Genomic DNA, 22,615 nt, shown 5'->3' with positions numbered 1-22,615 from the left:
CAGTGAACGGCACCTTCTGTTGAGCCTCTGCTCCTCAGGTAAAGCAAGCAGCGACCCGGGTGGGCATTTGTCCTTCCCTGGCAAGCAAACAGCCTCAGGTGAGCGCAGCTTGCTCCAGCTTAAGAGGCTCTGGAGGAACATTTGCCCCTTGCAACTGATACGTTGAAATCCAAGGCCAAATTGGGCCTTTAGGTTTTTTTCTAAGCAGAATTCATTAAAGTCAGTAAGGAGCTGTGTTTTAAAATCAATGGCACATTATGACCCCAAGTGAGCACTTAAAGAAGGAAAACTATAATTCCTTTCTACTCCATGTACTAACTTACCTCAAACCATTTTTTTTTTCCAAGTAAGATTTTTTTCCTTTTGACTTGAGTGCTGTTTCAGCTTGAATATAGCTATAGAGACAGAGATACAGTAAGATGCTTGGTAAGATTTGCCCTGGGCTCACACTTCTGGGGCAGGGGGAGGGGGAAAAGAAATCCCTCAGTTTCAGATTAATACTCTGTACTGAAAGTCGCCCTGTATGGATGGCGTGGTGGTGTGTGGATTTCAGTGTAAGAAATACATAGCGTCTTACTCACTGTAGCATTAAGAGTCCCCCCCCCCCCCCTAAAATTAGACCTGCAGCAGATACCTGTCTGCAGCTCCTGTCTGTGACACTCTTGAGTTTCTGCTATTTCAGCAACAGTACGCATAAAACTCCCCAAGCCAGGATAATACGAATGAGAGCGGTTTAAAACAAGCGATTGAGGGGCTAAATCGCTCTTTCAGACATACACAGCTAAACCTTCCTTCACAGGAGGGCGGTGGTTTTTAATCATGCCTTAAAATTCCTTAAAAGCAGGGGGTCTCCCCTCCGCGAGGGGCGGTCGGCAGAGGTGAGTCACTTTCCTCGCCCGGGTGCTCTGTGGGAGCGGGAGGCAGAGGGGAGGATAGGCAAATTGCGTAGCAGGGCTAGGTGGGTTTCCATGCTAAGCACAGCAATTGCGCACGGTCCCTTACGTAACTGTCAGCTGGGGATTCCCTAGAGGGGGTCACTTTATTCAACCATTACACAGACCCCGGCCGTCGCTCCGGCGCGCCTGGGCTGCCGTTGCCGCCGCTACTGAGGCTGCGGCTCCAGCTAGAGCGGCGGCTCCTCACAAAATGGCGGCGCCCATGGAAGCGGCAGCCCCATTTTGTGCCCGGCAGAGCCTGTCAACAAAACGCCGACTTGGCCAAGGCTGAGGAACAGAAGGCGGCGGCTCGTTCGCGTTACAGAGAGCGGAGGGAGGAGAGCGAAGGATTTCACCGCCCTCCCGCCGCCGAGAGGAGACTTTCTATCAAGTGTGCGCGTTGGGGGAGGGAGGAGAGGGAGGTGAAGGGGGACGCGAGCAGCGAGCGAGTCAGAGGCTGCCTTATCCCAGCGCGGAGCTGCCGGAGCTGCGGCGCGGGGGAGGGGAAGGGGAAGGCGAAAGCAGGCGGCCCTGGCGCTGCCCGCGCCGGCTCCGCCGCTCGCCGGGGCCCCGCTCGCGGAGATCCGAGGGCTTCGGAGGCGGGGGGCTGGGGGAGCGGCCGGCGGTGCGGGGTTGGGCGGGCCGCGGCGAGCGCGGGAGCCCGGGGCTGCCCGGGCGGGAGGCGCTGCTCCCCGCTCTCGTCCTCCCGCGCAGCCCGGGCGGACGGGACCGCTCCTGTCGGATTCCGGCGAACCTGTAATGGATGACAGGACGATCCAGCTCCTTATGTAGCTAACTAGGTCACTGTCAGCACTTAATTACTGTTTGTTTCATTTTAGTGCGTGCCTTATGAATAAACCGGCTATTAGGCTGATGCTTCAAGTAACACTATCCAGCACCAAGGTACAAAATGTCTGTATTGGACTCTGATCTTGTGATGCCAGCTTGGTAATAATTACTGTTTTACATTAACGATGTCTCGGTTCTTATAGCTTGGTTCTTCAGCTTATAGCTGGAACAGTTGGAGATCCCCTATGATAAGGTTGTAAAGCAAGAATTAATATTACACCACCGGTTTTGTTTTATATTGACGGGGGCTCCCCTCTTTTTTGAGGTAGAGAAAGGGCTTGTGAATTAAGACTTTTCCTGCTTAATCTGTGTTAATGTGCATGCATTTTAATGGTATTAAATAAAGGCGATGACCTATTTCTGGTGGAAGTGAAAATTTTTAAATGTACCAAAATTATGTTGATATTTGGGAATTACGAAATATCTCATGTTGCACATTTAAGAGTCAAAGATTAAATGTAGGGAAAAAGGGAAAAAAAAATCTCGCTATTTAGAAAAAAAAATCCTTTTAATTGATCTCTGTATAGTACCTGTCAATGCAATTTGAATTTATTTAAACTGTAAAATAAAACTTGTACTACTATTAACTGCTTATAAAAGTTATCATTACAATGAATCTTAACATGTAAATGTTATGTGTGGAATGAGCATTCTTGCAGACAGCGCAGTAACTGAATTGTCACTATTCAGTAGTGGTTGGGTGGTTTTTTGGTGTGTCGGTTGCTTTTTTTGAGTATAACTGCTAAGTGAATCTTCTGTTCTAATAGCTGTATCCTGTGTTGCAGTTTCAAACTTTTTTCTTGCATCTTTAATTTTGTGCTTATTACCTATTTGCCGAACTGCTGCTATACAGAGAGCAGGCCACAATTGCTCTTGTCAGTGTGCCACTAACTCTGCATTTGCTTTCTGCTGGGTGAAATATTCTTGCTCATTTCCATTTTCATTTCTGCTTGTGCTGCTCTTGAATTGTGGCAACATTACATTTTGATTAGAGTAACTAGTATCACTAGCTCAATGCTACTTATATTAAACAGTAAACTGTAAATCCTTAGAAACTGAAGTTAGTGTATTTTATTTGTGTATATGTGCCTGTGTGTACATATGTGTTTTTAGAAAATGCAGCCTATTAGATGGATTAGAGAAAACAGTAAATTCACTCTTAAAACCGCAGACTGTAGCATATAATATAGGTGCAATCTGAAAATAAACACAAGAATTACAGGATGAGCGTCTGGTAGAGGAGAAAGGGTCAGAAAGCCAGTGGTAAATTTTAGTGGCACTCATCTCGACCATTTTTAATAAAAAATGTTAAACATGTTTAGAGTTAACTACATACATTAGGCTAAAGACTTCACTCTGCATAGCTTGCTGTGACAAATGTACACTTCAACAAGGGGTATTTACTCATCAAGGTATTAGTCCTACCCCTTCTTACTGAATACTATTTTAAAATTCTTTATTACATTTTAGTGTGCTAAAGCTACCTTTTAAAGATGCTGCTACTTTGTATAGACTGTAAATGGCTAGTCTTCAGTGGTACAGTATAAAATCATAAATTAAAGGTCTTGCACATGAAATGAAATGCTAAACAGTACAGCAGAGGTGGGGAAGCAGATGTACAGTATTACAGGCTACCTCTGCACACTTGTAGAGATTTCCACTACAGTTAGTGAAACTTAACTACCCCAGTAGGCTTGGGTTAGATAATCTTAAAAAAAAAAACCAAACTTGAAAATGCTTTTATGTTGAAAAGAACAAGCTGCTTAAGTTGTTTATTTAAATGACTTATGATACTTCCTTCCTAAATCTCCTAACATGTTGTGCACCTTCCTCATTTCAACTTTATTTTTATGGTATTACTACTCAGGTAATAAAGCAGAAGGAAAAATGGGCTACATAAACACTGTTTTAAATACTCAAGTAAATTGTTAACTGTTTAATTATGTTATCTGTAATTATTGTAATTTTCTAATACTTGCTGTTCTTCACAAAGGTCCACCCCTTGGAACCAATGAATTTTATGATCATCTAAACTCTAAATTAAAAACACATCAAAGTTGAGCGTTTTTCAGTTGTGCAATGAAGTAAGAAACATGAAGGAGGAAAACCCTAAATGCAACTGAAGGAGAAGTAAAAATAAATACGTAAATGCACTCCCACTTGATTTCAAAACTGCAGTGCTTTTGAAATCGTAATTCTTTTGTAGGTCCTGCCTTATGTGTTCTGAACACTTGGGGTTGGCAATACTTCAACAGTAAGTTTAGGAAGATTATCAAATTCATATCCTTTTCTTACAGGCAAAAAATATTTGCTGCATTTAAGTAGCAACGCAGATTCAAATTGCACGCGGATTAGGGCCTTAATGGCAGAAAATGTTTTAAGGTTCTAACAAGCATTGGTCTGCAGCACTGAAGTCACGAATGTCCTGACAGCAAACTGGTGCAAGTTTTTTAAAAATAAATATATTTGCACTTAGTAAATTACCTGTTTCAAGCATTACTTTGTGATTACCTTTGTGTGATCTGATGGATGGCACACTTCCCCTGCCACTATAGCTGTACATGTTCCCTGAAATAGCACTAGTGTGATTCATGTTTCTGGTTGAATGTGTGAAAGTTTGATTGAGATGCAAAACTGAGAGAGTTCTGCTGAATGTTAAAAAGGAACCATGCTCAGAAATACGGAAACGATCAGGTTAAGTTTGGCTCAAACTTTGAGGGTTTTTGTAGAGTAAGAATGATGGTATCACATGTGTAGGGAAGGTCTAGTTCAGTTAAAGCAAAACTCAACCTAATAACTTCATAATGTTTGTTAGAAGTCTAAGTGGCAAAATGCTACTAGTAGGAGAGTTCTCAGTATTGCAGATCTGCCAGCAGTATTTGCTTGTCACGTAGCACTCTCATATTTTTACCAATTCAAATGGCAGTCAACGGTGGCTAAAAATATATAGAAATTTCTCTGAGTAAGCGGTTGCCTTAGTTAACTTTTATATAGGCATAAATGAAAAAGGAAGTAGTTTGTGCAACTGTGAATGTGTGGACAGACAATACATGTGACAACTTACGGATTTCAATATAATGCATGCTGCAGAAACTTTTCTGAAAACTTAAGTAGTAAATGAAAGAAATACTGATTAAATAACATTTAAACTAACTAATCGATTGAAATTGCCCAAGCAAATCAAGTACTTAAAAGCAGTGAAATCACATGAATATCCACAGATGCACTTTTGAAGGAGAAAATTTGTTGTTTAATTATGATTCTCAGTCTGTCTATTGGTGATCTACTTAATATGAATTTGGTCTTGCAGACTGCTGACAGATGAGCAGCATTGCATTGAATGCTGTTGTGTTGCCCAGATAAAAGGAAGTATCTCTTATTCTCAGACTAACCGAAAGGAAAAAAAAAAATCTCAAATGTACTGTGTTGGTCAAATGTTGATGGGACACCTAACTTGAAAATTGCATTTAAAACATAGGACTTAAACTGTTCGACTACAGTAGTGTCTAACATAACTGAAAAATGCTAGTGAGAAACAGTTTTTGAGGTTGCTTCCATATAAAGGGCTATCAAATATAGTCGAGTATCAGTTCCTGTTGCTTGCAGTAACAGGATAGCGTTTGAAGCTCTTAGGGGAATCTATGACTCTGTTAATCTCCAGATATTATAAAAATGTTTATTAGGCTGAGCTGCTACTATTTCTGAATTTTGAACCTTAACATAAGATCTGTCTTACCCAGAATCTTGTTGCAAACAGAGGATAACAGACGTTGCTTAGGAAAAAGTAGAAGAAATAGAGTGTATATATGCTCCTACACCGTCCATCAATTCTTGATCTTGGAGCTTCCAGTGCTACCAGGATCACTATGTTTAAGAGCAGCTGATGCACAGAGCTGGAGCAGTGTCTGATTCTGAGCTGAGATGTACCTAATGCTGTTTGGAGAAGAGTGAGCGTAGAGCCTAACCCCTTACCAAGACGCAAAAGTACAGTCTGTGGATATTTGGGGTAGCAGTGTTAAAATGTGTCACGCAGACTAGTCTGCTTAGCCTTGTCCTTACCTAGCTTGTGTGCAGAGTGGGGAAACTGCAGGCCGGGAGGTCTCTTCCCTCTGTAAGACTCCCTTGCATGTGTTGGAGAACAGTACAGAAGCTGGAAGAATCTTTGCAGTGCTGCTGAAGAAGGAAAAAGGGAGGTGAAAGGAAATGCGGGCTGAAGCACGGGAGTAAGAAAAACCTGGTAATTTTGAGTGGGGCAACCCCCTCTCTTGGGGGCTCTCAGCAGTATCAAGGGAGACTTCTCCTTCAGATATTCATCTCCTTAGATGAAGTTACTGTACAGTTTGTTTCCATCTTTGTTGATTCAGGAATATTTAGTGCTGCAGCTATTCACACTTGATTTGTACTCTTAAGGCTTTCTTTATCACTTTAAGTATTTTATTTCAGTTTCTTGAACACAAACTTCCAGTGACAAGTCACATGCTGCACTGGGGACTGCTTATAGTGAGTTTCCCAGCGTAAATAGCAGTGCCCTGAGCTTACAGTACGGTCTCTTGGAATAAAACTTCTTCCTGTCTTATTTCATCCTTTGTCAAGTTACTCTAGTGTTAGTTTACAAAGTCAAAATAGATTATTTTTTTTTAATGCTACAAGTTCAGCTAGATTTATAGGACAATAAAAGTAAAGTAAGCCTGTCTCTGAATGAAACCCTTAGAATATTGTGTTTGATCTGTTACCTCTATTTTAATAAGTCTGGGCTCATTCTTCACGTTGCTTTAGGAAAATGAAATAATGTCATAGTTTTTCCTTCGAGAGGTTGCCAAGCTATTAACAGAGCCCCCGTGGTGTTCCTTTGGAATTAGTTGTGCTTAGCACTTAGGAAAATGTAGTTGTGTGTCCTTAATCCAGGTGTTTGTGTCATGTTTGCAGTACTATACAGAAATTATAGTACGTATTTGATAGTGCAAGTTTCCCAATGTTGTTTAAGTATTGTGCTAAGGAATCCTCTCCTTTTGCCAAAATATGCTAATTAGGCTTTCAAAGATGTTTTTCAATGATCTTTTTTTAAAGTTTGGGTAACTAGCTGCAGCCAAGTTCCTATCAGGATCAATGTACTTATTTATAGAAGAAAATATATAGACATTTGAATTACTTTTTTTTTTTATCTGCCAAAGAATTCTTGACTTTAAATAAAAGTCTAATAGTTTCTGTCTGCAACTGAACATTAAAATTATGTATAATTACAAACATTAACATATAAACATATAAAAAAAAATCACTGCTCATTACTTAAGTTTTCCATCTGTGTGACATCATGCATGTGTATTATGATAGTCCTTAATTATATGATCCCTTTTTTTAATACATCTTCAGTTTGAGATGGATACTGCTTACTGAATTAAAAAGAGGTTATGCCTCTGTATCTGCATGATGTTTAAATGTTTATCTGAATACAGATTATTTTAAAATTTTTTTGCATTTTCTTACAGGCTTTTCTAGAGTAATCATTAGACTATCTGAACTATTAGACTATCATACTAAGGAGTTGACAAAATTCTGAGCTAGTAGCATTATCATCACTGTAATACTGAGAAAGCTGAGGCACAGAGGAATTTGATACAAGAATGGCTGCTAATTCAGGGTGTTCTTCACTTAATCAAAGCCCAGTTTCAATGGATATAATTTACAGGTTGTTTGAGAGTAGAGATAGTTCAGCAATAGGAGTGCTAGTCATAACTTTAGAGCCACATTAAATTCAGCCATAGGTTTTTTTATGAACTTGTGTGTACATGCTGTGGTCCTGCCTGCATTATTAGGGCTTTCCTAGTGCAAGATCATTGTGGTGCTCTAGTCTTCTGTTTACAGTGCTCAGAAGCTGCAGTCAAGAAGGCTGTGTACTTACCGTAGATACTGCTCTGGTATTTCTGCATTTAGTTTCCAGAGGCTCGAATTTGGAACTCAGAAAATAAGAAGCACTTCGTTAGAAGCCACCAATTCCATGTAAGAATCTCGATGGTCTGTGTAAATCCCTGGCAAAGACACAAATAGAAATGGAGTATACCCAACAGGATGCATTTGCTGTAGCCTCCCAACATCACTCATCTGCCCCCTCCCCCCCGAGGCCTGCTGCTGTCCCTTTGCGCTGGCCTGGGTGCCAGAAGAGGGAGCACGGAGCACAGCGGAGGCCCAGCCTGAGCTGCAGTCCTCACTGCTGCCTCAGGTAGGAGTAACTCTGCTAGGACTAACCTGCAGCATTGCTGATGCCACAGAATTTTCAGAAAACCCAGCTTCTAGCTCTGAATATTTTTTTAAAATTATTTTTTGCTGTGCATGTGCAGCTGGAGATTCAAAAGCTTACTGCTTTATCATGATGTTCAATAGGAAAACTGCCCAAAAGGCATATCCCTGATGCAAAGTCTGCTTTCCCACTAAATTTCAGATTCTCTCTTCAAAGTAAAGGCCTTTTCAAGTACATTAAGAGGGCTTTTTCTGTATTTGAGTAAAAATGGGAGGTTTTTTTCTCCCCCAGTTTCATACTTACGTTCTTGTTGAAAATTTCTTTTGAAAACATCAGCTTGAGGCAGACACCTGGCCTGGAAAACTTCATCCCCAGTATGCTGGTTTTAAATTCAGAAAAAACAGCATATCTTCAGTTGTTTCAGTCTTGGAACCTGAAGGCCTATCGAAATTCAATCCTGAAAACATATCCTAGTAGCTATTTGGCCCTATTTGCATTTATAGCCACTACATGGAATGTGATTGCAAAATATCCGTACACGGGGCTCAAATACAAAAAGTCACATCCTTAGGCGTAGGGCTCTGAGTAGCTGAAGCAGTTGTGTTGTGTTAGGTACATTAACGGAGCCTTGGGTAGTATCTGAACTGTATCCCTTTGCTAGGCAGAGCTGTGATCAACTCATTCAGTCCTAACTGTTGTTACAGGATCACAGCCTGACACTGGAACAGTTTCGTCAACTAGCTGGATGTCCTGGGAGAATTCCCAAAGGATTACTTACTTTGCTAATCTCTGCTCAAGGACTTCTGGTGGCCTCATTGCTAACAAAGGCTTAGCCTAGTAAGTACTGTCCACTTTTTTTTTTTTTTAATTTGTTTAATTTCTAAGGAAGGACTGCTTGATGAAAGGTTGGTGAGCATAATGTTAAGAGCTTTTTTGTCCTCATTGTGGTACTGTTGGCTTCAAGTTAGGTGTGAGAATGATAGAAGAGCTTTACACAGCTGTTTGCTTTATTTGTCTTTACCCTGTCCCCATCACATCCTCACAAAATGTTTGGGACATGTCTTGTAGCAATATAATTAGAATACACAGGGCTACTCCATGTTCATATGCCTCTTATTTGAGAGGTGGGGGGGGAGGGGGACCTACAAAAAAACTCCAAAACCCCATGGTTGAGGGAAAGGGAAGGCTTTCCATTTCCTTTTATATGATTTTCATAAGCACTGTTAGTGTAGAATTGAGAGTTTTATGGCTTGAAGTTAATAATACTGTTCTATTAAAAAATTCTTCATTAAATATTCCACTAGGTATTTGGATGTTATACTGAACATTTGTTACAGTGAAGGGTCACAAAAAGCCTGCTTTTTGGTGCTCTTCTGGTCCCAGGGAAGGTGCAGAAAGGAAAACTTGGGTTTTGTTTGTTCTTGCTGGTTTCAATGGCAAGTTGCAGTTCCTAGGTATAGGAGTCTGTGAAGCTGACCTCTTCTGTATGCCTGCAAATTGTTCAGTGCCAGCTGGAGAGAAACAAGACAGTTTTTCAAACAAATCATTGAAGCAGCTTCAGTATTCTTCAGCATCTTTCCATGGAAAGCAAGGGGATGTGATGTTTGCAAATTTCTGAAGGAAAAAATTGGGAAGATTTTAGATGGCCTTTTAGGTAGTCCAACAGATCTTCCCCTGCCTTGGTTGATGACAAAACTCCACCACAAACAATATGCTGTGCAGTCACTGGCCTTCTAAAAAGCTGTTGTGCACACTTCAAGACCACAGCTCTCTGGGTGTCTTGATAATGTGTTGTCCTGCCTGATGAAGGAGTTTCTCTGAAGTTTCCCCTTTTTCCAGTGCCACAGCAGAGTACTGCTCACTTGATGTTAGGAACAAATTTTAAAATTAGCAAATGCAAAGCCACCAATCACCAAAGATATTTCAGGTTAATTTGTTATTGCCTTAGTAAAGCTTGCTGATCTTAAATAGGGAGTAGCAATAAATATGAAAACCCACAGCTTTGTAAATGCAAATGAAGATATGGGAAGTTTAACATTCAGAAAGGAAGTAGTAAATAAGCAGGTGCACGAGCCTGGGTGTGACAGGAGGAGAGGCTATGCAGGCCAGCTATCTAGGGTGGCACATTTTGAGTGTAAACTATCAAATGCAGCACTGTACCAGCCTCGCTGACTGCGCTGTTCTTTGCGCTGGTGCCCCTCACGTATCAGTGAAGAGAACAGGAGCTCTTGGAGTCACAGCTCCCGTAGCTTCTTCCAGGACTCAAATACCTAAAAGGGGTTTGTGTCTGCATGTAAGTCTGTTGCAACTGGAGTCCAGGAGTTGAGTGGTGCTCCCCAGACAATGTTGGATCATCTCTCAAAACCAGAGTCCTAGTATTCTGTGTAATATCTGATGGATGATGAAAGTAGTCAGGACTCAAGTACTGATAAATAGTTCTCTTTATCATGCGTCACTCATGTCAAAATTAATTGGACAAAGCTGCTGCCAATTCACTACTCAAAGAACTTAAGTAAAGATACTTGCAAAGAAACTCACTAGTTGATTTCATATTCTGCAGCAGTGTTGCCAATTAATTTTTGGTAAGGGTTTGCTATTTTACAGTACTTTATATGTATCTTGATCTTTAAAAAATGACTTTTCAGCATTTTTGTAGAGGTGGAAGAAGTAGATTGTTAATATGAAAATACAATCTTTTGTCTGAATACAAGATACAAGTTACGGTTTGGATGTATGTACATTTACAGTGTTTGATCCCAGAATTTAGCCATCCTAAGCATTCTTCCTCATATTCTCTGATGCACCACTTAAACAAGAAATAAGGGTGTGTGGAGAGGAGATGGGAGAATTGCAAGCAGCTGATACTTGTGTTCTTCGTTGGCACATCAGTCACTTGTTAAAGTACACTGCAGTTTCAGTACAACTTAGCAGTAGTTTGCACATTGCTATATTGTTTTAAAAACAGTTTATACTTCGCAGTGGTTATTTAACTTACAGACATGAACAATAAAGTTTTGTTGTTTGAACTTCTGCCTGCCTAATTGTAATGAAAGGAGAAGTACAATCTATGCAAACAGATTTTATTGAAGTATGAAAACAGAGCCAGCAATTTACACAATCTACAGAAATGACATGTTGTTACCACAGACTAGCTACTACAGGAAGTAGCTCTTGAATTGGGTGCCAGATTATATATTAACTTTAGACTCTGGTTACCCCAATACTTAAATTAGGGACAAAATATTCCATGTACTTTAAGAGCCCCTTAAACCTCTGGGGAAGAAAAATCTAACAGACAACTCCTAGCTCTTTTGTTGGACAAATTTTGATGTAAAACTTCAAATCTCCTCAAATATGGAACATAATATAACTTAGGAAGCAGTTGTTTCATGGGATCACCTCTTGAGTCATGAACATGTGCATGGACAGTATCTATATCTCCTCTTGACCAATGTGGGTCTTGTGGTGCTGTTTTGTTCTAGGAACAACTGAGATTTTGGGCAAATCCCTGATTCTGAAAACCTGCAATAATTTACATAATGATATCACTAACCTAATAGAGTAGTTGACTTGTCAAGCTAGTAGCTCATGAATTGGTAGCAGGCTGACTAGCTAGTTTCTGAACAGCAATAATAGCTTCATCCTGCAGCAGAGTGGCTTTTTAGTTAGGCACTAAACACTCAAACCAATGGCAAGTTCTGGAACTTCTGCTAGTGGTTAGGTAACAGCAAGTTGTTCCACAATTAGTTTGATATAGCTTAAACTGGTGCTACTTCCAAACAGAAGCATATCATCCACCATCATTCTCTTCTTCCTTCCTCTTGGCATTAGTATTCACACAGTTGTACTGCAACCTAGATAAAGATTAATTCTGCTGAAAATTTACAGGACAAAAAAGTTACCTTTTAAAGGGACTTGTTACCTAAGAAGATTCAGTGTGTGAAGGGCAATGTCAGTGCAAGAGAAGGTGGAAATAAGCACCAGGGAATGGCAGGGCTCCCTCTTCCTCTATTCCACCTTCAAAGGCTCCAGCATCCACACCATTCACATACCAACAGCAGGACAAAACATTGTCCCCCTTGTTCACACTGATGAAGGAGTCAAAGAAACCTGAAGTCAAGGAATAAGGTGTTGCTACCAGTTCCTTGTTGCTTTTTAAAAGGATGATGAAGTGGTGGGTCTTCTGATAAATATTTCCTCTGGTTTGCTTAGCACAGTTGCCACAGGCATTTTGAAAGGGGTGCACCTGGCTGAATAATTAACTGTGCTCTTTATTTTTCAGGGCAGGTGGGGTACAACTGTCATCTTGTGGTATCTACAAGAAAACAGAAATAGAAAACTTAACTTTCATTTTACGTGCAGCATGTCCGTGTGGGATGGACACAGATGAAACAGAAATTAGAAAAAGCATTTTGGCTGATAACAACCCTGTTATATTTTCCTTCTGTCGCCTACTTTCAGCATGCGTGCCCCACACTGCATCCGAAGACTTAAAATTTGGAGTCTGCAGGCCTTGGGGATGGAGGGAGGTTGAGCCTAAGTACCCATTAAGAGCCATGTTTGCTGGATATTTTCAAGACTGAGATTTGGAAATAAGTTTCTCTCCTTCACTCATGAAGAATCTAAGATAGAACCTTTTGGACCATGGCACATCTATATTTAGATTTTCTATACCTATATACTTTTTTTCCCCCCCCTTTATTTTTCTGTGGACAAATTTTAAGGTAAATGCATATATGAAATAAATTACACATCTAAAGTAGTGCAAATATGGGATATTGCTGGAATGGCTATGCTTCCTACATGTCTTTATATAGATCAGAGAGACAGAGGACACATACCATGGGCTTGATTTTGGTAAGGTTAATGTTTTCAGACAACATTTAAACTGTCTGCTGAAGTGCTGAAGCACTGCCTTGTCTACCCTTGCATCTCCAAACTGCTGCCCTCCCATAGACCCACTGGTTTTAATTTCTGGTATATCTTGCCTCATCCATTTTAGCCTTCTTTCCAGATTCCACTTCCTCTGCTTCCTGTCTGCAACATTTTGGCACTGGAGCTACAGCACATCAGTCTGGAGATTCATGACTCCCTCATGTATGGAGGGAAGAATGAAATTGCAATTAATCCCAAATTATAATTTTATGTTATAAATAGTAAAGTTAAGCAACTGAAAAATAAGTACAGACTTTTAAATGTTGATTTTCATTTAGAAAACCTCCCCTTTCCCGTGTCAACCGTATCAAACCTATGCTGTGCTTTAGAAAAACAAGGGGAGAGGTAGCTCTTCTAACAGCTCACAATGGAAGTTGCACCACTCCAGTGATGGAAAAGGGTTGGGCTGCAGCCCAGAATAATGCAGCATTGTCAGCCTCACCACCTCCTCAGGGGCTTGGCTTCTGCAGAATAACCCAATAGCTCATCCTGTGTTACAGTCCCAGTATAAGTATGACCCCTGAATTGCTTGAAAGCCTTGGGAGGCTCCAGAAGAACAAGTCAAATGCCTCTGCATATGAAGTAAGAAGAAATTTCATGCATTTTAGACCTTGGGACAGGCTCAGAGTAGTCAAAGTTAAGCAAATTCATGTTCAGTGTAAAACTTTTTTTCTCACAATGAGACATTATAAAAGCAACCTATATTTATTATGTGAGCGAGAACAGAGGATATGGAAATGAGGAACAAGATAACTTATTTTTCCCTCTTTTTAAAAGTAAAAATTTCAGATTTTAGCTCCAAGATCCATACTCTTCCAGCCCAGCTGTTGTGCTTCTCATACAACTGAGAAACACTATATAAAGCCTTGGTGTTATGATAGAATTTCACTTTCACTTAACTGCAGATTCCTTCTAAACCAGGTCCTGGTTCAGCATTTTATGTAAAATCAAAGGAGCCAGGTGCTTCAGAATCGCTGTGACTGAACTAGGAAGACAGTATCACGTTTTTCTCTTAAATGCAGTTGTTGATGCCTCACATGCAGTTGACATCCATTAAAGTTTTTCATTTCACTTAAAATGTTGAAAATATTTTTAATTTACTTAACATTTCTCCCAATAGCTTCTTGAAGTTTTATCTGTTTATAATGCTAGAAAAAATCAGAAATGGCTAATTATTAAATATGGAGACATTGTTATATTAAACATGATTGTTTAACTGACACCAAACTGTTTCACATGTATTTTCCTATTTCAAGTGAACTTACCTATAATGTAAAAACATGTCTTACCTTTATATTTGTGAGATCTTCAATAACATGGGATTATTCATGTATAAAGTTGTGCATGCAGGTAACTGAAGGATCTTGGCTTAAGAATGCAAACACTTCCTGGTAGGGACTCCTTGTTATCTGTGGGACCTATGATTCCCAATAAAATATGACATACTGATTGGGGAATCTAAGTGCTACCACAGTAAAAAAAAATAGGATTATTATTTTTTATTTACAGCTGAGATTAGCCATAAAATGAAGGTTGAAGGACATGATAGCACCTGGACTTGAGGTGGTTAACATGGTCTAAGAGGAAAATCAGAAACTTGAAATGGCCCGTCTCATGAATCTGGCTGTGTTTTGCAGTGGCAGAGGGCCATACACAGCCTGTATTCCAGCTTCTTGCTACAAAGCCCAAATTTGGTATCCTTTAACATTCATGGTACAATATTTGTTGATGAAAAGAACAAAGGGAACATTCTGCACTTGAAAAGCAACCCAGCTTCCAAAGGATGCGATTTCTAGTCTAAACGAAAAGGAAAATCTGAGCCCTGATGAAAAAATTATTATCAGGGCTGCACAGAATCCAACCTGCAGGTGAAGAACTTTAAACATACTATCCTGCCCCAAATATTCCTGAAGCTTGGCTGTGATGCTTGAAAAAGCTGTCTAGTAGTCCATCAGCAGCAGAATCTGCAATTTTGAGTTAGATGTCTAACCTGCCGTGTGCAGAGGGACAGGATAATTGCCCTGGAACAGGAACTGCAAAACTCAGGAGTGAGTGGGACAGGTCAGTCTAGTGAAAAAATCTTGTGCAAAGAGTTTTCAAGCAGAAGTATTGCTGTCTGCAAGTGCCTATTTTACTTGGAATGCTATCATGATTGGTGTTTGTGTCCTTTCATTTGAAATATGATGAGGAATCCTCTTCAGGAGGAATAGTTGTCATCCTCCTGCTTCAAATACATTAGCTGGGAAGTTACTACAGCCGTCACTAGAAAAGCCAGATTCTATTTTAAGTAATAGTCCACATCTATATTCACCTTGTAGGATGTATGCAGGCCCTATTACTGAAGCTCAAAGATGTTTTCCCCTTTTGTGTAGGATATGAGGCAGGGAGTGCCCCACAAAAGTTACTCTCGGGGACAGTGCTGAGGTGGAGTGGCCTGCTACAGTGAATTTCAGACAGGTAGTGAGTTGTTTTCTGTTTATTAGACACTCAAGATGTGTATGTTCCTCTACAAGTCTCCAAAGACTACTTTTCACTCAGTGTGACTTCAAAAGGCTGGATCCTATCATCTCCTGTGCAAACCAGGAGCCTTAACTGCCTTAGAAGGTGATGTATTTATGATAATTGTTCAATCTATCATTATTTCAGAACAAAAAGAGATCAGGAGCTTGAACAGCAGAGTTTCAGACTTGGAAGGTTATGAAGACATTATTAAATTCAGAAGTCTATGGCCACATTAAATAGGCAGGAGCTGTGAACCGGCAAAAGCCTTCATTACTGAATCAGCATGAGACCATTCTCCTAAGAAGTTCTCCCTCAAGGAAGCAGCTCTGATCTTCACTATATCAAGACTTCTTGGGCACATGAGATTAGCAAGGAAGCTCATTGGCAGGTGAAACAGGGCAACAGGGAATCATCTCCAGCACTGTTTCACCTGGTAAAAGCCTATGTGAAGTGAGTGCAAGTATGCTACCTCTCTCATCTTTGGCACCGATGATTCTTGGAGTACTCTGTGTTTCTTCTTATCTTTGGCACTGGTGATTCTTGGAGTACTATGTGTTTCTTGGACACTGGTGAGTGGATAGGACTCAACATGGATAGGACTGCTCTGCTCATCTCAAAGCTAACACCAACAACATGAGAATGTCCACACCTAGCCTTGTTAGAGGTGATGAATGTAGCACCTGTCACAACAGGCCTTGGCACCACAACATTTCTAATCTCTTTACACTTGTATCACATTTCTCCTCAGGATATGTTACAAGCCCTTTGCATCAGGGCCACGGTATTCCTCAGTACTGCAGCTGTCTTAAAGGAGCCTTCTCCCTGAGATTCCCTGTGGCAGGTGACAAGGGTATTCAGATCTTGAAGGCCAAGTGAGGTTTCTGCTATCAAGACAGTAAAAGTGCAACTCCTTATTCTAGGAACACCAGGTTCCAGACACATGTCAGCACTTGAAGCATGGATTAAGAGCAAAAAATCCAATGATAATTTCTTGAAACAGGTCCAGGACTACCTGGATGGAATATAGAGACATTGCCCAAGGCTGCAGGGAGGAAATTGGGAAAGCCAAATCTCAGCTGGTGTTGCAACAGCAAGGGATGTGAAGGGCAACAAAAAGGGCTTTAGTAAGTATATTAGCAACAAAAAGCCTATGGAAAATGTGGGCCAAGTACTCTATGTGGCAGGGAGACCTACTGACAAAAGGCATGGAAAAAGGTGAACTGTTCCGTGCCTATTCTGCTTTTTATTGGTTTGTTTTGCTTTTCTATTGGCAAGATTTACCCTTAGTCCTGGGGCTAATAGCAGAGTCTGAGGAAGTGAATCAGTAGCCACAGTAGAGAAAGACTGAGCACTTAAACCAATTGGATGTGCACAAGTTCATGGAGGCAGTTGGGATGCCTCCAAGGGTGCTGAGGAAGCTAGGCCATGTGACTGTGAGTCTGCTGCCCATCAACTTTGACAGATTATGGTGATTGGGGAGGTCCCTGATGGACAGAAAAAATGGCAAATGTCATACCCATCTTCAAGAAGGTTGACAAAGGATCCAGGGAACTACAAACTAAGCAGTCTAACCTCAGTCTCCTGGAAGATTTTTCCTTCTGGAAACCATTTCTGAGCTTATGAAGTGCGAGAAGGTGATTAGAAATAGGCAGCATGAATTTGCCAAGGGCAAACTATCCCTGATCTACCTGATTGGTTGATCAAGGTAGGATGACTGGTTCTGTGGACAAGGGAAAAATAGTGAATATTGTTTACCTCGACTTTAGCAAAGCTTGTCCCAAGGTCTTTAATAGTATCCTGCCAGTTAAAATAGTGAGGTATGGACAGGATAAGCAGATGATAAGGTGGATGGAAAACTGGCTGAACTACCACGCTGAACAGGTTGTGATTGGCAATACAAAGTCCATCTGACAGCTGGTTGCTAGTGGCAATCCCCCTCAGGGACAGATTCTGGGGCCAATGTGGTTTGATGTCTTTACTGTTAATCATCTGTACTATGGGAGAGAGTGCACAATCAGCAAATTCATGGATGATACTAGCCTGCAGGGGACCAGTTGGTATGCTGGAGGACAGGGCTGTTATTCAGAGGGGCTGGGACAGACTGGAGGAATGGGTTGCCAGGAGTGTCACCAAGGTCAGTGAAGACAAGTGAGAAGTCCTGTGTTGGGCATGGGATAACCCCCTGCACTTGCACATGCTGGAGGTCAACTGCCTAGAGAGCAGCTTTGCAGAAAGGGATCTGGGGTCCTGGTGGACACATTGAGCATGAGTTGGCAGTTGGGGCAAGCACGGTCAACCTCATCCTGGATTATAGTATCAAGATAAAACCAGCAGGTCTAAGGAAGTAATTATTCCCCTGCATTTGGCACTCATGACACTGCTTCTGAAGTACTGTTTTTGGCTGTCCAGCACAAGACATTGACATAGTGTTGTGAATGCTGCAGAGTGTCACTAAGATCACACAGGCTGGAGTACAAGCATATGAGGAGAGTGTGGTGGGGCAAATATAGAGAAGAGATCCAGACTCCTCTTGGAGGTGTGTGGTGATAGGGGAAGAGCTAATGGACGCAAGTTGCAATACAGGAAATTCTGTATGTAAGGAAAAATATTTTCACTGCTAGGATAGTCAAATGCTGGAATGGGTTTACAAAAAGATATTGTGGAATCTCAGTCCTTGGAGATACTCAAAACCTGGCTGAGCAACCTGCTTTGGAACTGCTTTGAATGAGACGTTAGACTAGGTGACCTCCAGGGATCACTTCCAACCTATCAGAGGGGCAAGGCAGACACCAGTGGATGGCAGCAGTTTGCCACTACAGATCTGCTAGAGCCCTTATTGCTCTCAGAGTGCCAAAGGTGAGGCACCTACACATTTCAACACTGAAAAATGGCAGCTGATTTTTGATTTTGAGGACTGCAACTTTCAATGTAGAACCCTAAAATCTGTCTGAATCTCTTTTTGAATCTGACTCTTAATACCGAACTGAAAAGCATGGGTCTATTTTCAAAGACTGCATGCTCTCTACTGAAGACATGAAAGGCCTAGGAGGATTATTAATCAGGATTGCTTTGAGGGACATTTTCCTTTCTATTGCCCTAAGATGAGATTGGAGACAGTACAAAGTGGCAGATGTTTTGGAGTGGCCCTGTTGTTTTCAGGACTGTAAATTGTTGTTCTCCTTTGTGGGTTTCTTATCTGCTTAATAGTTAATGCATTCTTGTCTGTAGATAGCTAGCGTACATGACTGCATTGACACCTTTTTGGAGTTAGATCATAGTTGTCTTCTAACTGGTGTTAATTCCCATTTCCAAACACTCTGCTTAACTTAGCAAAACCATGAGAATGTGATGTTGCTGCACTCACAGTGTTGTGCAGGGCTGTATGTGCAGCTATGCATTACAAGAAGAATTGTATAAAATGAAAGCTGACCTTAGTATCTTTCTGTTAAAAAGTATGCACATTTTAAACATAGTGCTTGGAAAAAAATATCATCTATCTCCTCATGACTGTGATCAAATTCTATACATTTTATAAGAAACAGTATGAACCTACTTTATGTCTCACTAAAAATTTAATATGTGATACATTTTTTAACGGAATATATGACTTTTCCTTCTTCTGGTGTAATCCTTCACAATTTTGCAAAATTGATAGGGATCTCTGATTTGGTAGCAGCTTCCACAGGTATAGGTAACAGGACAAATACAAGGGAATAGGTAATCACAACCCTTATCTTAAAGAAAAACATCCAGCATATATTTAACCTTTGATAACTAGAAAGTATTACTTGTATTTTGTCTTAAATCTAGCATTTCATCATCAGTTTGATAATGCCTCTCTCTGTGTGACAAAATAGTTAGAATATAAACCCTCTTCTTTCCTCAGTAGTATGTTAACAAATCCACACACTGGCTTATTTTTTGTTAGAAATATGGGGAAGGGGAAAATGGGATTTGCCAAATAGGGAAAGCAAAAAAAAAATATCATCTTTCAACACTTGGATTAAATTATATCATGCTCTGTAAGGAAAATTATGTGGCTGTTCAGTTTTGTTTTAGAAGAGGTTCTATGATCCAGAAACCGTAACATGTTCAGTGCATATAATAAAAGTGTCACTCACATGCTAGTCACAAGAATATGCTTCTACAAAAGAAGTTGTAACTAATGAGTCTCTTTCCCCTTAGTTAAGAAAGTAATTTCTATTTAAATAGCTTTGAAATTTCAAGATCTGCATCTTTTTATAAATGATAGTTTAAAGCCTATGATATAATCTGAAAACTATCAAACGTACAATCTTCCTAATGTGCCAGGACTTTGATTACATAAAAATACTTTGTTGGATCATGGTGAATATTCATAAATGGTATATATATGGTATGTATATGCACAGTATAAAGCATCATTGTAAAAAAAATAGCTCTATACTTACGGAAGATTTTAAAAACCTAAATCATTCCTTTTTACCTCTTTATTTTTAATTAATGCCTGTTTTTGGCATATTATCTCAATATAATTTCTGCTGTGGTGATGTCTTTGTAGGATCATCAATAGTTCCTCTGCATTGAGAACTGGAAGATGGTATATATTAGCTACTAGGTTACTTGATTCTGTCCTGGAATATCCCTAGCCTTCAGTCAAACTCATTGAATTTCTCTCCTGTTTTAGAGTGGGTAGAGGCAGCTGATAGGCCTGGAGTCACAGTCAATGGGGATCTAGTCAAAACAGTCAATATTGTCCAGAAGGTGTGTTAACTCATTTTAAAGTAGGCATCTACTTTTAGTCAGATGAATCACTCTCTAGACTCCATAGATGTAGATATGTCAAGCTGGATGAGATGGATCCCACCCTTACATTCCCTAGATGTTTCTGCTCACTTGTTTGAGAGTGAATTGAAGCACTTAAAAAAGAAGTTTGTGGTGCAGTTTGCATTGCATTTGCAGTTATGACAACTACTGTCTCAGGCTTACTGAATTAGCTTGGCATTGCCAGCTGCATACTTGGACTCTACTATACATGAGCTCTTCATGGTCCATACATGAGTCGCTGGTGCATTCAGCATTTACATGCAGTAAGTTCCTTTGGTGTTCTTACTAAAAAATTACTTTAATAAGAGCCATATTTGCACTTCAGAAAGCTTGCTTTCTAAATAGCTCCAGAACTTTTAAATTAAGTTGCCTGACAGATTCTAAAAAATCTTCCAAGTGTTGTAAGAACTGTACCAAATCCATATCAGATACAAATTCTGACTAAACATCATTATGTAACGTATGCTAAATTCTGTCTGTGAATTTGTTTACTGTCATATGAATGGAGAAACAGTCTCATCTTCTTGTTCTGGACCTCTTATCACTATGCCCCTTCTCAGGAACAGAGAGAAACATGGAAAGATTGGATCAAAGCTGAAAATATGCTTTAGATAAAAGAGAGAAAGGAAGGATAAGTCTGATGGATCAACATGTAAAGCAAAGGGGGAAATGACCCTGAACTTCTAAGCCCTTTGGTTTATTCCATGTTGTTTTCTCCAAACACTGTGCCCTTTTTTATTCATGTCCCCCATCTCAACTGGGTTGTTTGTCTAATGCACAATTCCATGTCTTCCCTAACAGGTTGCTGCCAGGTAGGGGAAAATGATGAAAGAGTGGATAGCCCAGAACAGTGGCCAGCAGTTTGTAGGTCCTTATAGCAACCACCAGCACCATGTTTCATCACAGACAGGGTAGCCCTTAAAGGCTTTACCTCGCAGATTGGAAATGTGCCATGAGCATGCAGAGGAGATATGAGCAGGTATCTTCCACTGACTCGTTTGCTTTGCATGAATGAAGAATAGAGGAAGAAATTAACAGAGGCATGAAATTTAAGGAATTAGTATTCTGTATTTTTTTTGTTAATCATCTCTGAAGTAGCATGACATCTGGATGGAAGTACTCTTTCCTCCTGAGTTGTGTCAACAGGCAAGTCATGATGGGGATGCTTCCACCCCCCACTTACTGGAATCTTTGAGATGGGTTACTTGTTCCTCTGCTACACATCCCTCTGTACATAATTATGGATGCCCTTTGCCTGGAGGAAGTCACAGCCCAGCTCAAGGTGCAGAGGCTTCCTTAACAGTGTGGGAGGAGAGGTGGGAGTGGATTTCACAGAAACCTCTGATCAGGAAGCTGCCTGAGCAAGCCGGTGGGGAATGGCTGCATTCCAGGGGAGTTTCCTAATTGCTGTGCCACTGGGGCATGCTGGGGAGCGTATCCCGGCCAGTGCCAAACACTCTTGTCTTCAGTTGCCTTTGCCCAAGCACTTGACCAAGGGATTGTGCTTGAAGGCTGTTTCCCGATTTGGCCCTGCAGGTGAGGTGGGGAGGAAGCTTCCTGCTCTGGGAATTTCATTCAGGTTTAGGAGGTGAGCTAGCAGGTTTCAAGCTCTGTCAAAATAGTAAGGTAAAGGATTCTTTGCCTTATGGCAAAAGTTTAGGTTCATAGGGATGTAAGTATTCCAGTACCAACACGTGCTCATGGGAGATGGTGCAGCTCTGCAGTGCCTCTGAACTTTCCAAGAACTGGTACCAAGCAACAAAAATGTCTGGTATCTCTGCATTATGCCCAAAATAACAGGCTAAATCAGGTTTTATGCTTGCAGGGATATTTTTTCACTGTATGAGTTCAATAATCTTGTTTTGTACCTGTGACAAGCTGAGGTGCTACTTGCCTCTTCCCTGGCCTTTAACTAATTACAATGTGAAAAATGTTGTACAATGTCCTTAACATAGGCTTTGTAATATGTAAACATTATGTCCTATTTACATAGTGACATCCAATAATACAGATATTGATGATTTGTCCCACATTTTGTTTAGTTGTATTACAGGCACTCAATATATTTAAAGATTATTTCATTAAAACAATTTGTTACCGTGATTTAAGCAAAACTTTAGGGTTTCTTTGTCCACAATCTTGTCTACTTTAGAAATTTGTCCCTTTCCCAGAAATAGATTTGAAAACTAGAAAAAATGGCAGGGAATGTGAGTTTGCATTTAATTTGCTGACTGTCTGTCTATATCTTCATGGAATTAATTTTGTGAAGACAGCAGCTTGCTTACACCAAGTAAATAATTTTATGGGTGAACAGAACTCTTACATACATAGAAAAAAAAGACATGCAAAGTGC

General features: G+C 40.5%; 1 long non-coding RNA gene across 3 annotated transcripts in view; it reads left to right on the top strand.

Annotated features, from left to right (window-relative positions):
- Positions 1–908: 908 nt before the first annotated feature.
- Positions 909–22,615, top strand: part of LOC141944216 (uncharacterized) — a 47,730-nt gene continuing 26,023 nt past the window's right edge. The window contains exons 1-5 of one of the 3 annotated variants that reach the window (XR_012629191.1): positions 909–1,328; positions 1,775–1,838; positions 7,716–7,781; positions 8,724–8,856; positions 12,302–14,181. This is a non-coding gene — a long non-coding RNA (uncharacterized LOC141944216). Of the gene's footprint in view, positions 1,329–1,774; positions 1,839–7,715; positions 8,002–8,723; positions 8,857–12,301; positions 14,182–22,615 lie in introns of those variants that run through there. The other 2 variants (XR_012629192.1, XR_012629193.1) reach the window with 2 other exon arrangements.

Source organism: Strix uralensis, chromosome 5 (assembly GCF_047716275.1).
Source record: "Strix uralensis isolate ZFMK-TIS-50842 chromosome 5, bStrUra1, whole genome shotgun sequence".
Lineage (NCBI taxonomy): Eukaryota > Metazoa > Chordata > Aves > Strigiformes > Strigidae > Strix > Strix uralensis.
The sequence above is the reverse complement of the archived record's forward strand: the minus strand, read 5'-3'. Positions and strand labels throughout refer to the sequence as shown.